The sequence below is a fragment of the Camarhynchus parvulus genome, chromosome 17 (assembly GCF_901933205.1).
Source record: "Camarhynchus parvulus chromosome 17, STF_HiC, whole genome shotgun sequence".
Taxonomy (NCBI): domain Eukaryota; kingdom Metazoa; phylum Chordata; class Aves; order Passeriformes; family Thraupidae; genus Camarhynchus; species Camarhynchus parvulus.
In genome coordinates, this window is record NC_044587.1 from 1,420,404 (window position 1) to 1,437,327 (window position 16,924).

Here is a 16,924-nt window from a genome sequence, read left to right on the forward strand (position 1 = left end):
TTTGGTGTGCTATTTCAGAGCCCTAAGATGCTCCTGGTGATTGACATAACAAAATGTAAATTATATGCTGTTTTCCTAAGGTCTAATTTATCTGTCGTAAGGTTTGTGTACCAACAGTACTGAGCTCTTCTTACAATAATGTTTCTCTTTCATGTAATGCCTACACAGGGGAATTAAATTACCCTTAATTGTATGCTTAAAAAGAAAATAAAATTGGGGTGTGTATGGCTATGCCAGTAAATTAAATTTTGCTGCTTCTTGTTCTTTTTGTGCATTTAGTTTAAATTGTCTTTATTGAAAAATTTTATGTTTGAGTATCTGGTTGGGAAAAACACTCTTACTCGTGGGTAGCTGTGAGATGTCACAAACCTGAAGAAATCTTATGAACCAGAATTCATTTAGATTTTAAAAACCTTGGCATTTGGCTTGGCAGTAAATGAACTCAGTGGTGAGAAATGGGTGTTGCCCCATAGAAATTGCCCCCTGGTAGGAGCAGAAAAGGGCAGGTTGAGTTTAGGGCCTTGTACTTTTCTCTTTTTCCTCTGATTCTTGTGGGGGAAGACACTTTGAACACATTTCTTGTTTTACTTGCAGCACAGCAGATTGGAGTGTTGGCACAGCGTCTTAAAGTGTTGGGCCCTCAAGAGTCTTTGGTGTTCCTGAGACACGGGGATGATGTTCCATGGGGGAATGTTCCTCTGGAGCTGTTGGGCTCAGTTGATGATGACCCTAAAGCAAATGTTCCCTAATCCCAGCTCTCAGCTGGCAGGATCTGCCTTGTGGAAAGGCCAGCACAGCCCCACAACCTCTGTGCAGCTGCTTTGTGCTTCCAGAAATGAGCTTTGGCAAAACTCTCCCTTGAGAGACTAAGGAGGCCTGAGGCTGTGGCAGGGGTTTTTGGGCACACAGCAGCTGAATCCTTTCAGCAAGATTTTGCCAAAAAATTGTTTACCATAGTTCCATTGTGAAATTAATGTCTCTCTTTTAGTCTGTATTTTGCAGGGGGTGGGTCCCATAACAGGCTTGTGGTAAGTCGTGGTTGATCTTGAAGGAGGCATAAAGTTTTTTTCACTTGTTGCAGGGCTGTTTTGTGGTTTTTTTTCTTTAGGAAGTAGCAGCCAAAGCATGGGTCCCAATTTAGCCCTCTCCATAAACATGGTATCTTCTTCATAACATGAACTAACATGAAATCATAAACATGGTATCTTGCTCACTAAAGAAACTGTACAAAATTCAGCAAGGAAACAAGCTGCATCCACTGAATTTAGTTGCCATTGTTGAACTAGGTGATGTTTTAAAATTGCCAGCTGGTATATACCTGAGTAAAGGTGTTTGATTGACAAGGTCTTTTTACAGCCTGCTTAGCAAGACACTGACCAGTTGGACCAAACACATGATGTAGGAGAGTATGAACAGATCCATTCAACAAACAAATTGCAACTTGTATTAACAAAGAAAATTAAAAGCATTTGAGTTAGCTGCCCCATGGCAGTCAGCTGGTGCTGCGTTTCTGACAGAGCAGGAACATGATCATCAAGGGTCCAGTGGTGGCACCTTGTGTAGGGAAGGTCCCTGGGACTGGGCTGGAGGTGTCTCTGTTAACCATAAAACAAATCACAGCAGTGATGTGGAAGTGCTGACTAATGTGTGCTAAGGTTTGATCAGTTTTGAAGCTGAATGCACATGACAGCCATTTATGTGTTGTTCCTTCCATGGCAGTGGTGGCAGTGGCCCAACCTGTGTGGCTGGTTTTCCCAGCTGAGGAAGCTGTGTGATGTTCTGACAGGTGTGACTGATGCTGGGGCTGGCTGAAGACAGCCATTTTCCAGTATGAAGACAAGGAGATAAATTAGTAATTTATTCCTATTTTTGATACAGCTGTGCTGAAAGGGGCAGCTCTTTGCATATGGAAACTTGTTCTTTTTCTCCAACTATGGGGGCTGAGTTTGCTCTGTGACACTCCTGATGCTCTTCTACTTTTCCTTCTCTGCTCTGCCTGATTGCTGTATGTCTGACGTGGGGGGATTTGCTTTAATGAAAAAGACTCTGGGATAGAAGGGGAAGCTGTAGGTGTACAGCCTGTGACTCCAGGGAGTGGAGTACAGGAGAACAGGCACAGCCACTGGAAAGCTGAGGGCTGTGGTATGATGGAACAAACAGCAAACATGGGGTTGTAAGTAGGACACTTGATGGGATTTCAAGGAAACAGACACAGAGACTCAAAACATTTGGATTCCTACTCTGACTGGGACTGCTCTTCCAGTCCCAATCTCTTCCCCTTTACTCTGATAGCTGGTATAGCTCAACAGAAGATAAAGGGAAAACATAAATGTCCAAGAACTGATTTCTCCCCACCTGTGCTTTGAAGGATGCCTTTTCCATGTCACAGGCTCTCAGTGAGTGTCATCTTTTCAAAGAGCTAAAACTGTTTGGTGAGCAGTTACTCCGTGTCCTAATGCTTCATGATCTCTTGATTTGATGGCTAGGTAATTGGACTTGGCAAATAGATTAGGGCTTCTTTGGTTACCCAGTCATGCTCTCCAAGTCTTCAATCATGCAGAGACTTAATCTGTTCCTTTAAAGTGCTCAGCTGTGCCATTTGGGTGACCTTAAAGAGCATCACCGGGGCTGAACTGCAGTGTGGTACGCGGGGATGGGGCGTAGGAGAACTGGGAGCACTGCTTCCAAAACTGGAAATGGGTAAAACTCTTCAACAGCAGGCACTGAGCAACACTGTGTTCCAGTGAAGAACGCCTAGCAATTAACCTGCAAGTATTGATTAGGGCAGCATTTGGCCCCTTTTCAGGTTCTGCTGCAGACTTACCACACAATTTCATTTCTTCGTGTCTGAAGCTCCCCCTGTGACGATCTGAAATGTTTTCCTGTCTCACAAAAACTGTTATTTTAAAACCAGTAATAAATGTACTCTGGTAAATATGGTGACAAATGTTCTAGAAAAGCCAGGAAGAAAGGCAAATACTGGGAAAAGGGGCGGGGAGACAAAACTGATAACTTCTTTGCTTCTGGTGGGTGAGGGTGAAATTGGTGACTGCCAAAAATATGAGCTCAGAGAAGTAGCTTGTTCTGCTCTGAGCCCACATCTGTACACACCTCCTCATCTCTACAGATGGCCAGAAGGCTGAAGAGAGAACACAGTTGTCTAAATTTGTGTAAGAGAAAAGAATCATGACTCCCACCTTGGAGGCACATAAGAACCTCCTGTAACTGGGGGGTTTTCAACAATTTTAAAAATTTGGTTGAATTTTCAGTCTTAGCAAATTTTGTGGAACCTGACACTGTTCATAGTTGCAAAATAAATAACTTCTAAAATTTTAATTTGTGTTTAAAGATTGTTGTCTGGAACAGTGGTCTTTATTCCTTCAAAACTGGCCTGCTAAGGAATGTATTTGATCCAGAAGTCATCTTTGCATGCTTATCCTTTAGCAACTTATAAAATGCTTTTCCACTTAAGATTTCATAGTTCTTCATATTTAGAAATAACAACTGTCACAGTCACAATGATGGTGTTGTTTGGATAAATCATGATAAAAGGCATGAAGATAGAACTAAAATATTTTTGCTTTCATGTTTCTTTTCTCCTACCATTAGTGTGGGAATGAGATTGTCTTTTACACTGAATATATTCATATGGTCTGCTTTATCTTTCAGGGAATTCAGTAATTTTCCTTTTGTTAGCTCAGGAGATAAAGGATATTTTTTAAAGCAGGTAGTTGGGAGTCAGCACTATATAAGTAGTGATCTCTTGACCAAAAATGTGGTTTTGTGGATGTGGCCTTACGTAATAAACTAACAGAAGAGAGCAGCTTACAAAGTGCATCTTTGACAGGTCTCTGATCAAGCCCATTCTTTGCAGAGGGGTTGAATACTGAATGTCCCTGAGTTGTGACTGTAGATACTGTTCCCTTCCACCCCAAACACTGAGGAGCCTGAAACTGGAAACCTCCTGACCCTTTTAAAAACAAATGAGCAATTTTATTTAACTTTCTGCTGCGGGTCAGGAGCCTGAGGTTCATGCCAAGTTTCAGTGTGATCCAAAGTAACACTGCAGACTTATGGAAAACTTCCTGCAATATGGAACTGATGAAGCTGTGACTGTTGATGTGCTGTGATTTATTACAGTAGATTCTTAGAAGGGGAATAAGAGATGTCCTGCCCTTACATCCTTCAGTAAATTACCATTCTTAGAACTTACCAAGTGTATAGCTGAAATATTTTGTGTTCCTTAATATGGTTTCTACACTGGTGTTAAAATAGCCACGTTATAAATGGATCTGCTCTTTCTGTGCAGTTGGGTGGTAACTGGCCTCTGTTTTGGTTCCCCTTGAGATGCTTCCAAGTGTGCTTTTAGTGGTGCAGCAGCAGCCCAGTGCCACTGTCATAACAGCATTCCACCCTCGGTGAGGAGTTGCAGCAGCAGCACATGTGGATGCATTGGTCTCTCCCTTGCAGGATGAGGACACTCATCCTTCCAGCACTCTGTCTACAAAACTTTCTCTGGTGGCTGTTCCATGAAGTTTTGAAGGGAAGCAAGTGTGCTGAAAGACTGTTAATGGTAAAGAGGATTCAGAAGCATTTGCAGAGAAATGGGCAACTCCACAGTTGAACTGACCTGATTGGGATCAATGGATTGCCCAGGGAGGCAGAGGGAGTCCAGGAGAAGCTGTCAAATATTTCTTCTGGAGTATCCATTTACGGATGCTTCTGCAGTTACTGCAGGGTTTGAATATCATTGAACTGGTGCTTCTGCAGTTGCTGTAGAAACTGTTGGCTCAGGCTGTCTCCTTGCAGCCCTCCTTCAGAGGAAGGACTGCTCAGGGAGAGCTTGGCTGGGCATGGGACTCACTGGTACATTCCCTGTTTCTTTCACACTGCGATCTGCAATCTTTATTTTAATACAAATCCCTTGGCTAGCTTTTCTCTTGCTTATAAATGTTTGATCTGTATGTGGTGCTCGCAGTAAAGGAGTCCTCTTGTGCCAGAAGAACAAAGACTTGCTTTCTGCTGGTGCTGGGCACCACTGATTTGCAGTAGCTGCCTGGTTTTAGTGCCAGTTTTAGCAGGTGCACCTTGTCTCAATGAGTTCTCTTTGCCCTCATCACACAGCACAGTAGCAAGTCTCATGCACAGTCTATAGAAGACTGAATTTTGGCAGAGAGCTGAGGAGTTCAGCATTTACTGTACTTCCCCTCTCCTTTCTTTCCCTTGCTCTGCTTTCATTATTTGTGCTCCTCTTGTTACAGCTGGACTAGGTGATCGATGTAGCTGATAATATTCTAACAAAGTTTGAAATATCTCCTGAAAAGATCAAAGTAGCTATCCTGAAAGAACTACAGGAGTTATAAACTGCTGTTGGACGGCTGGAGCTCAATCTGGAGCAGTCCAAAGGGGTCTTGTTTGAGGGGTGTGGTTTGGGTGCAGGCAGGGGAAGCCATGCACTCCTGGTCAGCTGGGGGTTCCCAGTGGTTTTCCTGGTTTGTAAGAGAGATGCTCTCAGACCCTCTCCATCCTTCACATCTGACTTTGGGTGTTTTAGATGCTCACTCAGTATCTAATGTGAAAGCTGGGTTTTGTCTGGTTATTTCGTTGTTTTGTTGAGAGAGAGAAGAAGAAACTCCCTTCTCCTTCACAGCCTGCTCCTCTGTCAGTTGGAGCTTTAGAAAAATCAAGTGGCAAAGAGAGCCTTTGGGTCCTTCTTCAAAGCCAACGATGTGCTAGAATGTGCTGTGCAGAGTGCTGAGGAGCTGCCTGCAAAGCTTCCCCTTATCTTGCACAATGGCTCAGGTCCCTCCATAGTGTTCTGAAGTGTTCTTGTTTTTTGGCTTCTGTTCTTCCTGAGAACAGACTGCGTGTGTCCTGCTACCTGACAAAAGAGGGGCTCCACTGGTCTCTTTTGGAAAAGACACAAGGTTCCTGAGTCCTCGTCAGTTTGACTTTCAAAAGAGCACAGTGCTCAAAAAATTTGATGCCTGAAAGTAGGACACACTGTGAATTGGGTTCCTGAGTTTAATCATACCATATTCAGATATTGAATTGCTAATTTGACTCTCCTGAATGGACAGGTAATTGTTGTCAAGCGTTTCCTGGGACAGTTTGCCAAGCTGACCTGTGAGGAACCCACAATCCTGCAAGAGAGACTGAGTAAAAAAAGCAGCCAGGAATGCAGTGTCTGTTCAAATTAAACTAATGAAGCCTAAGGAGGTGGAATGCTAGAAAGGGAAGAGGATGCTCCATGCTTGGTGTGTGTTGTGAATGAAAAACTCACACTGTTCCAATGCTACCACTGAGTTACTGTGGCCCTGGGCAAGTCACTTGAATTTTTGGGCAGTGGGGTCTCTTCCCCGTGCAAACAACACAACATTTACACCTATCACAGCAATTAGAGAAGTGATGTTTGAAGAGCTGTGAAATTCTTGAGTATCTAAGATCTGACTTTGGCTTTTTTGCTAATAGAAGTAGATTGAAACTTGGTAACTGCAATCAAAATAGAAAAGACTGAGTAATGTTTTTTCAGTCTCCTTTAAAGTCCAGCATGGAGGTTGCCATCTCCCCCAGGTTAGCAAGAGGAGGGTGGGCAGTCCTGTCTGGTTTCTGGGAGACAGAGAAGTAATTTCCAAGATTTCTTTGGTTTGTTACCTCTGAGCTGTTTCATTCAATTTACTCTTTGTGGTGTTGAAAAACACACTTTATCTCGAGTGGCTGCAGAAACTTGGCAGGGTTTGACAGTTCACAAAGCACCTTGGTGACACCTGCATGCTTTGAAATCTCATTTGCTGTATTCAGGAATGAGATCAGTCTAGAAATGCAGTATATTCTCGCCATGGCAAATGGGAAAAATTGGCCACAACCACTTGGACGCCGTTCTGTAAGTGGTGTTATTCACCAAACTTATCCTTCAGTGGGCAGAACGTTGGTCCCTCTGTTAGCTTTTAGCTCTCATGGCAATATTCCAAGAGGAAAAAACAGTGCTTAAGTTTTGTTCTTAGCACAGAGATAAATTGAATGTCTCTGTCATTTGTCTGAAACCATGTGGTGAGAGGCATGATTTTTTTCCCTAACAGTTCTGCAGAGTAATAGGACCGACCATGATTTGGATTGCACAAGACACGTGCTGGGTTACTTTAGGGTCTGCCAAGTTTTAATCTGCAATTTCTGGAAAATTTAGAACAGAAACATCTGAATGTCTGCAAAAATCATGCTTCTAAATTTAACTTCTGGATTTTGTGTTGCCTGGTAGTATTTGTCCACTGAATTTCAGGGACAGCCTTTCCTTCTGTTGACAGTGTTGCACTGGTGGTTCTGCTGTTGTGTTCCTGGTCCTGCAGAATGTGAATTATAAATGCTTTGGAGCAAAATGCTCAGTGAAAAGGTGTTAGCTAGGTTTAATTACTTTCTGTTTCTGTCAAAACAAGCAATGAGCCTTTGCAAGAATGTTCTTTTACCTTGTTATTGTTTTCTTCAATGTATTTCTGCAGTTAATAAATAATGACCTAACTTTCCCAGGCCAGTAAGAACTGTTTCTGAACACCCTCTTATAGCAAGTGTAGGAGTTTGCAAATATCACTGAGAAAGCCCAATACAAGGACTTTTGTTTCCACAACACAGGAACTGTGCAAAGTGAAGACCTCATAAACCAGCAGAACCAAGTGCTCTTTCAGTGCACAAAGTATTTATGTACTTTTTTTTTTAAGGATTATTTTCACTAACACAGAAGCATCAGGTTATAGAGATGAATTCTGCTTAACTGTGGAATAGGATGGATTGATGGCATTATAATCTGCCATTCTTATATCCCTATAAGTATAGTTTTGGACTGAAAAGCAGGCAGGTTTTCTGTGCTGACAAGAGCAGAGTTCAATATAATGATGGTGTTGACATGGACACAGATTTCCTCAGGTAGCTAAGCAGGCAATAAAAACATTTATACTCTAATCTGGACTGAGGAATGAAAGGGTTTCTATGTCTCTGCCCACCTGAGGAGAACACCCTCAGTCTGTGGCAGCTGGTTTCTAATCCTGCTTTTGATCCTGCCTCTGCATCCGGAACCGTGTGCTCTCCTACCCTGACAGGTTGTGGCTTCCCAAGTGCAACTCCTTTTGAGAAATAAAATAAACCCCATCAGTGTTGCATTTAGGCACAGCAGGTTTCCTGTTGTTGGGGGAACTGAAGTGGCCAGACACAAATTGCAGCTAATGGCCCAAAATAAACTAACTGTGATTGTTTTTCTCTAGTCTTTCCCTGGACAGTAATTCCAAGTGTTACTTTTAGCAGCTCTAGTGTATTAAAGGAGCTTTGGGGAGAGAGTGTTCTGTTGCTGAGAGCTGATGTCCCTGCAAGGCTGAGAGTACTTGGAATGCTGGTATTGATTGGCCAGGCTGTTTGCTCCTCCCAGAGAAAGTGGGGTTTGCCCTTGCCCCAGGAGCTGCAGCTGCTGTGCCACACCCTGGTGTGCGTGCCAACCTGCCCAAGGGGTAACTGCCCTGCCCAAGGGGTAACTGCCCTGCCCAAGGGGCTTCCTGGGGCTCCTGGCAAGTGTGGTGCCTCCCAAGATGTTGATCCTGTTTTGCTGCTCAGAGATTGGTTGTCTGATGCTGGTGGTAGGACAGGGTGTGTTGTCTGCTGGAGAATAAAGCAAAGGCTGAGGAAGTTTCTTTAGCAAATGAAGAGCTGGAAGTGTCTTTAGTGCTCCTGTGAGTAGCATGATAGAGATGACATCACTATCTATAAAGAGAAATTAAACTAATTCATAGCCCTGTAGGAAATGTAAAGAAAGAGGCCAAACCAGCTGAGTTGTGTCTGTGGTTTAAAAACATCATCCACCTGGGACTGGTGCGTTTATCCTGGGAGCTCCTTCTTCTGCCCCCCAGATTTTATTTGAATTTCAAAAGATAAAAAATGATTAACTGTAGCTTCTCAGGTTTGAGATCAATTACTTAATACAGTTCTGTTCTCCAAAGATACTGGAGAATACAGCATTACAGACACCTAATTTAACTTTTTAAATTTCAGTGGCCTATTAAAAATAAGCAAACAAAAAAAAGCCGTGGAATTCATTACTCATCTCAGGATGTTCCTAAGGATAATACTAATATATAGAACTTAGGCTGAGAAATTAATTTTGTGGTCTGCAAACTGAGCATTTCCACCAGTGATGCTCCATGCTAAAGTCATCCTTTTTTGCATTTCCATGGCTGTACTGTGCCATGTGAACTGGAGAGGGGAATAATAGATGAGTTTTGCAAGTGAAGTTGGCAGAGCTGACAGCACATGCGTGCAGTGGAGGTCTGCTGAGGCAAGAGGATGCTGGACTGAGCCCATCTAAAATATTTTTAGACTCATGGTTTTGCAGGGAAATAGGAGTTTTGTTTTTATTTACTAATTCTGTACATCTCTAAATATGTTTGTGGGTCTTTTTCTTTCTCGTAGCCAAGCTGGGACTTCCTACTACAGATCTTGTCCAAGGCAAATGGTGCACTTGGGTCACAAATGACAGTTCTTTCTCTGCCATCTCAGGCTGGTGTGGTGTTTTACTTTGATGGATATTGTTGCTAGCTTTCATGTCCAAGTAACCTAATTCAAATCTTTTGGTAGGGTTACAATGCATTTGAAGCAAATAATTGTGTTCTGAGGCTGAAAATGGATGCCAGGGTACTGTTCCCCAGAGACAAACCCCAGTGCTCTCTTTTGAACAGGTGCTGGGTTCTCAAGGGTTTCAAAAGAGCCAAATTTGTTCCCTAAACAGCCCAAGATTTTTGTTACAAATTCTGTTTCAGACCTTTCTGTGGCATGGCACGTTGTGACATTGAATCCAACTTAAAATAATGTGATTGGATGGGCAAGAGATGGCAAGTGAAAACACTTAAAACCTTAAGTTTTTAGTAACCCAGAAACTTTGACAATGTGTCCTTTGACAAAACAGCCAATTAGTCAGGACGTAAAAAATTATCCTGAACTTGTTCAGGAGTCAGAGTGGAACTAAAACATGGGAAAAGTCTGATGGAGGATGTGCACTGGCTTGGAGCACAAGAGCTTTTTACACAATACTCACAGAGTCTAGTGATCTTCCATTCCAAATCCTTTTAAATCTTCTCTCTTTAATTAAAAAAAAAAAAAAGCCACTGAGGCAGCAAGACTGACATACTAGAAAATGCATTTCAGGGTAGAGTCATGAATGTTTAAACTGGCTGAAAGGCAAACCAAGGGGGTTTGCAACACTGCAAACACAGGGTCTGTGTAATTGACATCAGGGAAGGAATTCTGGGGAGAAGCTTCCTTAAACTGCACCGCTGAGGGTTACTGAAATTTCAGTCAGAAGGAGAACATTTATTCTTAAAAACCTCTTAGTGCTTTGACACTTCATGTAAACACTGGGAAAACACAACTCTCAAATACGTATTTGCATTGTGTTATTTGTAAGAATTACTAAATTTGCATTGTTTATAGCCAGAGCTTTAGAATCAATGTTGCTTTTCTCCTTCCTCTTACTAATTCCCAGGGTATGCATTAGCCTGGGCAGCAGAGCAGGGGACAGACTGTAGAGCCAGAGTGTTTGGCTGTTGCCTCATGGAACTCACGAAAAGTGCAAACCATCAATACAAGCAGATCCAGTGTTACTGTAGGACAGTTTGGGCCCCAGCCTCCTTCTTTTTGTTAAAATGGTATTTTATTTATTGCCAACACAGAGGGAATGCCATGCTTTCCAGCCCTTTCCATGAGTGTGCCTTTGCCTCCTTGGCAGCAGTTCCCCCATCCTGGCTGCGGGGCTGCAGCTCGGGTGCACCTGCAGAATCCCATATTCTATGGGATATGAATCACAGCAGCGAAGAAACTGGGGCACTGCAGCTATTTCAGTGAAGCTGAAGGGTGCTGGGGAAGGAATGTCCCTGTTCTGAATCTCCTCAACAGCGTGGCTGTTTCCTGGGGTGGTTTCTGGACCAGTGAAAGCTGAGCAGGTAAAGGTAGTGCTCACAAATCCAGGGATGTGGGGAGTCTCTGGGAGTCTGGAGATGTGCAAGGCTTTGGTGCTGGGCTGTGGTGCAGGACAGGGCTGGCATGGTGAGGACCCAGCATGGCACTAACTGGGTGGAGGAGGTAGAACTGTGATTCTCTTTTGGAGAATGTGATGTCATTTCAGGCATAGATCCAGAATTTTGCTTAAACCAGCTCTGTCTCTGGGAAAATGACATTGCAGATGGTGAGTGTCATTTCAGTGTAATGTAATTCTGTTATTAATTTAGTTAATATTTCAACTGTAAATGAATGCAGTCTGAGTTAAGAATTTCAGATGATTTTGAGCGTGGATGTCACATTATGACTGCAAAGTACCTTCATGTTTTCTTTGACCAGTTTAGCCAGGAAAGCAGGAATGCAACAATAGGGTGTCTCAAGTCACAAATCAGTTCAGTGTTTCACAGACATTGAGAATCCAGTGGTGGTTTCTGCCTTGTCTCAAATGAATACTTTGCTATTCATTATTTATGTACTATCTAATCTGTAAATTTTTATTTAAGACACCTGCCAAGAAATGCACCCTTTAAGATATTTTGTCTTCTGCAGTGCTCAATTTTACAGGCAATTCAGTTTTGCATATTTCTTACTGTTTGAACACGAAAAACATTAAACTGTTCATGTGTCAATTTGTTATTTAAGTGTCAGAAGCCAGTTTGTAAAACTTTTTGCACTTGGTCTGTCTCTACTCAGTCTTGCATCTTGACACCCATAGCAGGAGGTGAAGGCAATTTCAGAATTATTTCATTATAGACCCTCTGTAGCCCTGGCTCTGCTGGGGGTTGTACAGGTTTCAGGGAATGTGAAGCCAGATAAAAATCTAGAGGGAGATGTAAAAAATACCTTGAGGTCTGCAGCTGGTGTGCTGCTCTGAAGGCCACCTGGTGAGTGTGGTGAGTGTGGGGAATACCTTCCTGGCCTCAGCAGTCTGTAGTAGGTTCAATCCCAGGAGGATTTATATTCTTTCCAAAACTCTTATCTTTCTTATACATTACAATTCAATAGCTGCAGTTATGTCCACTAATGTCTGTTTCTTTCTGAGACTGGATGGTGTGATTCTATCTGAAATAGAGCATTTTTTTCCTCAAATGATTGCGTATGTGCTCACACAGTGCCTCTGTTGTTCCTTTTCTAACCTTCCTGTTAAGCTGGTAATGATTTCCCCTTAGACCATCTTTTCACCTTCTTTCCAGGAGCTAAAAATATGAGCTACACTCCACACATCTCTGTTTCCTTTGCCTTAATGCATTAATTTAGATTAAGCAATTGCTTGCCTTTGATTCTTCAACTTCTTTAATTACTGTTCCAGTGTGATTTCTTTTGGCTCTTTTTTCATTCCTTACTGCACAGTGGAGGGGCCTCCATGTGTTCAGTGATTTTCAGTTGCATCTCTGACCCGAGGGTCCCGCCCTGGCACAGATGGATTCTCTCCAGGAGCTCTCCAGCAGCTTCCTGCAGCTGACAAGTGGGCAGCTGTGCTCCTTGCACTGGGAGCCTTCTCAGAGCTCTGGAGCCCGGAAGGTGACTTTGGTTTCTCTGTTCTGATGGTTACATGTGCTGTGGTTCCAGATCTGGTTATCAAGTTTGTGCCTACCCTGTCTTGGGCACTTAGAGCTGGGTGTGGGGGCTGCCTGGCAGGGGCTGCTCCCAAGAGATCTCCGAGCACAGGAGCCTTTGACTGAAACATTATGAGAACTGAACAGGCAGGAGTAATCCCAGACTCCAGTATTTGTTGTATGAAGTGTAAGTTTGCCAGAGGAAGTACCTTTTCAGCTTCTAACTATAGCATTGCTTTGTAATTATTCATTTGGATGGAAAATTCCAGCCTTCTAAAGGTTATCCCAGATGCAACTTTGCCAGGAAATGCATTACATGGAAAATAATAAAACTCCTATGAATACACGGTCTCCAGGTGAAACTGGATGCTGAGCATACTGCTGGAAGCAGTCTGAGCCTTGTTCAATATGTGTCCCAGTGTTACAGGACACTACTCTCCACAATGCTGCTGGGGCTCTGAGTGGCCAGGATTTCTCTTTGTGTGGGGAAGGGGAAGTTCCATACAAGGAGCTGGGTTTTTAAATAGCGAATATCTGCACAAGGCACAGGTCAGTGGTATTTTGCAGATTTCTCTGCCCTGTGCTCCTCTCTGAATCCTCATGAATTGCATTTCTTATCTGTTCCCCCCCGGTTTGTTGATACTTTTAACATGAAGGAAAACTATTTTGATATTTCTCTGTCAGTTATTTTGACATTAATCAACACTGCAGATCTTGTTTTGTTTGGTGTCTGGGTACATCATAAAGAGAGTTGCTGAAAGAGTTCAATTACAATATCAGCATCTCTGCCAAATGTATTGAGCTGTTCTGAAAAGCGGCTTGTCTTTTCTGACCCAGATACACAGTTTCCAACTGTGGGAGATGCTGCCAGAAAGACTCTTGGCAGAAGGCCAGCAATAAAATTATACTGCAGAAAAACACAACATATTTTCAGCAGCATTTTGTGTGGTGTGATGAAAAATTACCTGTCTCCTGAATGCAAAGCAGAGGCTAAAATAAACTTCCAATTTGAAGTTGCAAGCCTCTCACTCTGACTTTTGAAGGTAACAAAAACCGGTATAAATTCCAGTTACTTTCTATTATTGTGTGTGATACACCTCAGGCTGTGTTAGATACTCGTTGCTTTGTTATTAGCAACCTCTGTTGTTCTTGCTACCCTGTCAGTATAAACTCTGCACACTGCAGTTTCCCATGGTAGATACTGGTCGGGGTAGATTCAGAAGGTGGAGGGTGTTTTAATGCTTCAGCTGAATATTGTTAGCATGTGCCTTCTTGATGGAGCATTTGAAACCAATTTTCATGGTGTTCTACTCGGCCTGGCCAGGAGCCTGGAGAGCAGCTCGCTGAAGTGAGGGGTTTGGAGCTCTGGTGTCCAGTGACCCCAATTTCCTCTTCTCTGTTGCACCAGTAATGCTTCTGTGCAAGGTGCTGCTGCAAGGGGATACTGGGGTGCCAGACACAGTTCATGTCTCCTTTCTAGAGGCTCAGAGCACCCTAATTCTGGTATTTCAGTTTCCATGGAATGCAAATACCTGTTTTTCCTGCCTTTTCACTTCCCTGTTCACAGGCACTTGGAGGTAGCTGAGCATATTCATCACCCCTGGCTGTTTAACTGTCTGTCCCCTGGGAATGCAGCTGCAGATGCAGGAATATCTCCTACTACAAAAGCCTCATCTGAAATTCTTTTTGCTTGTCTTGAGCCAAAGCATAAACTTCCTCTGTGAAGGATGGGATGTTTAATGGAAACGTTGCTACACTGTCATGGCGTTTTAATAACATTTCTAATGTGTCAAATCCCCAGTGATTTTAAACCACACTGCAGACTCTGCGCAGCTCCACTGTGACCTGGTTTGGAGACAGAGATTATTTACCCTGGTTTTACACTTTAGGGGCACATGATGCAGAGCAGAAGTGACTTTTTCAAGGTCACCAAGGTCTCAGTAATGCAAGGAGCTTCCTGTACAAGTTTCCTTGCAAGTGTGGGTGGCTGCCCCTAGGTAAGACAGCCACACATTTAAATATTGTGCTTTTTAGTCTGAGCATCAACTGTTCCTTCCCTGAGGATGCAGGAGCAAATATCCTGCTATAGTCTAGTAGTGGAATGAGGCTGTTGGATTTATGGAATTGCTGCTCAGTTCACATAATGCTTTCTGATGTATTTGGTGCTGAGCTATGTTATGCTGCCTTAGTCCATATGGTTGGAGCAGATTTGATTTTGGTTTTCCTTAATTTAATTCTGTGTGCTGTCAAATGTACTTTATTCTGTATATTGTGTCTGTACTTTTATAGTAAACTCCCTCCTGTTTAGTGCTTTTGTTGAAAATATTTTCAAAGCCTGAACTAAATTAGGGTTTCACTCCTATGCGTGTTTCTGAAATATTCGTAGGATGTTAATGACTTGGAAGACATCGTGTATCAGCTTCGACTCCATTTTTGGGATTTTCTTCCAGCTTTCTGAATTTTATAATAAAGATCCCTTTGTAATTAATCTGTCTGTGCCCTGCCTGCAGCCACGCACTGCTGAAAAAAAGGGCAGGTAAAGAGCGCATAAATACCTTCATCCAACAACCTTTACTTGTCTTGAAAACAAGAAAGCAGGTCACTGCTCCATACACTGCTAGGGCAGAGTATGGAGAGGTGCTGGTGTTTTCACTTCATCAGCCCAGCAGAGATTAACCCCTGTTGTGGCTGTGACACATTCATTTCCAGCCTGTTTTGGATTTTTCAAGAAGCTGAGAAGCACCTGGCCCAGACAGGGCTGCCCCCAAGCAGTGAGTGTCTGCAGACTCCTCTGGCCAGCAGCCTGCTCAGCACTCAGGGAGCACCAGAACTTGCTCAGCCACCTATCTCTGGCCATCTGCTTGCCACAGCCTGGGTGAGCTGATAAGCAACAGCTTGCAGTAGTCTTGGGAGGGAGGCTGGCCTGGAGTGTTGCTGGAGTCTGGAGACATTGTACTGGGCATATGCTGAAGTCAGCAACACATTCCAGTGCCCTTCTCTCTGCCTGGAATTGCCAAGTTACAGCTACCACAGAAGATAACAAACCAAAAATGTGAAATGTGGGAGTGACAGGGAAGAAGAGTAGGTGAAGATAGCTGGAATTCAGTTTGCAGAGAGAAATAATTTGAACTAGATTATCTAGAAATGTGTCTCATAAAAGTCTCTCTAGTTTGCTATTTGCTGACTCAAGTTAATATTACTAAAAAGCAAAACGACCTTGTAAAGAGTCTGGCTGGTTCTGGAGATGGTGAAAGGCTGTTGAGTGTGGAGGAGCTTATGACCAGTTCACAAAATAAATACTGCCAAAGCAGTGATCTTTGCTTAGTTTTCCTCCCAGCTGCCCCTGTCTGACTTCCAGGATCTCTGAAGAGAAAGAACATCCCCTTTGTTCATTGCTTCTGGGAAGCAGTGTGGTGGAGTGTTAATACACCTTGGTGGGCACAGAGCCTCTGTGATGAGAAGTGGGGTCAGTCAGCATTTTCATTAGCTTGCTTTTCCCAAGTATTTTTAGTATCACTGCACTTAACTCTCTTGGGGTTTCTTCCTTGGCAATTTTCAGCTGCTGGAGCAGACAGGTCCCTGCACAGTGTTCTTGTCTGGCTTTTTGTTTTACCCAATTCTACATCCTCAGTTTAGTGGTGAGACTTACGAACAACTATCAGGCCCTTGCTGCTAAGGCTACTGGTGCTGTAAACCTGCTTAATTTGTTCCTTACCAGGGAAATAGGGAAGCAGGATCTGCTGTTACTTTTTCCCCTGTCACATTCAAATCTCTGTGGGATGCAACATTTTAATTATTCCCTGTCACATCACAGGTTTAAGTATCTCCTCAGCTTTCAAGTCATCTCACCTATCCCTCTGCTGTTGCCAAACATGCTTTTAATTTCTAACAATGTCAGGCTTCTCTGACACACAATATGCAAAGTGTTGCTGGAGAAGGGGTTCAGCATACAGGAGAAAAGGAAACTTTGTGTGTGTGTCAATCTGCAGAAATTTACTGACTGGGTTTCCAGTAGCTTCAAAATGTTGCTGAAGAGCTGATGCAACAATATGTGTAGAGAAAGGAAAACAGGAATTTTCTGCAAGGACTGGAGCGTCTTGCTGTGCAGTGAGTTTATGCTTCACTCTCTCCCATTACCTGCTCTGTTCTTCTGCTCTTCTCTCTCACAGAGCATTTCTTTGCAGTTTTATGGTGCCAGTGCTGGTGTTGTTTCCCAGTTTAGTACAAGAAGGCTGCTCCTGCAGGATCCTTTCCATGCTGTGCTGCATGGGCAGCACAGGCGGTGCGGGTGATTTCAGCTCCTCGCAAGTCTGACGTCTGCAGTTTGTTAGAATGTGCTTGTC

At 43.2% G+C, this 16,924-nt stretch overlaps 1 protein-coding gene across 6 annotated transcripts in view; it reads left to right on the plus strand.

Moving 5' to 3' along the window:
- The window catches only part of STRBP (spermatid perinuclear RNA binding protein), a 59,430-nt gene that overhangs the window by 5,098 nt on the left and 37,408 nt on the right, over positions 1–16,924 (plus strand). The gene's annotated exons all lie outside the window — the stretch shown is intronic.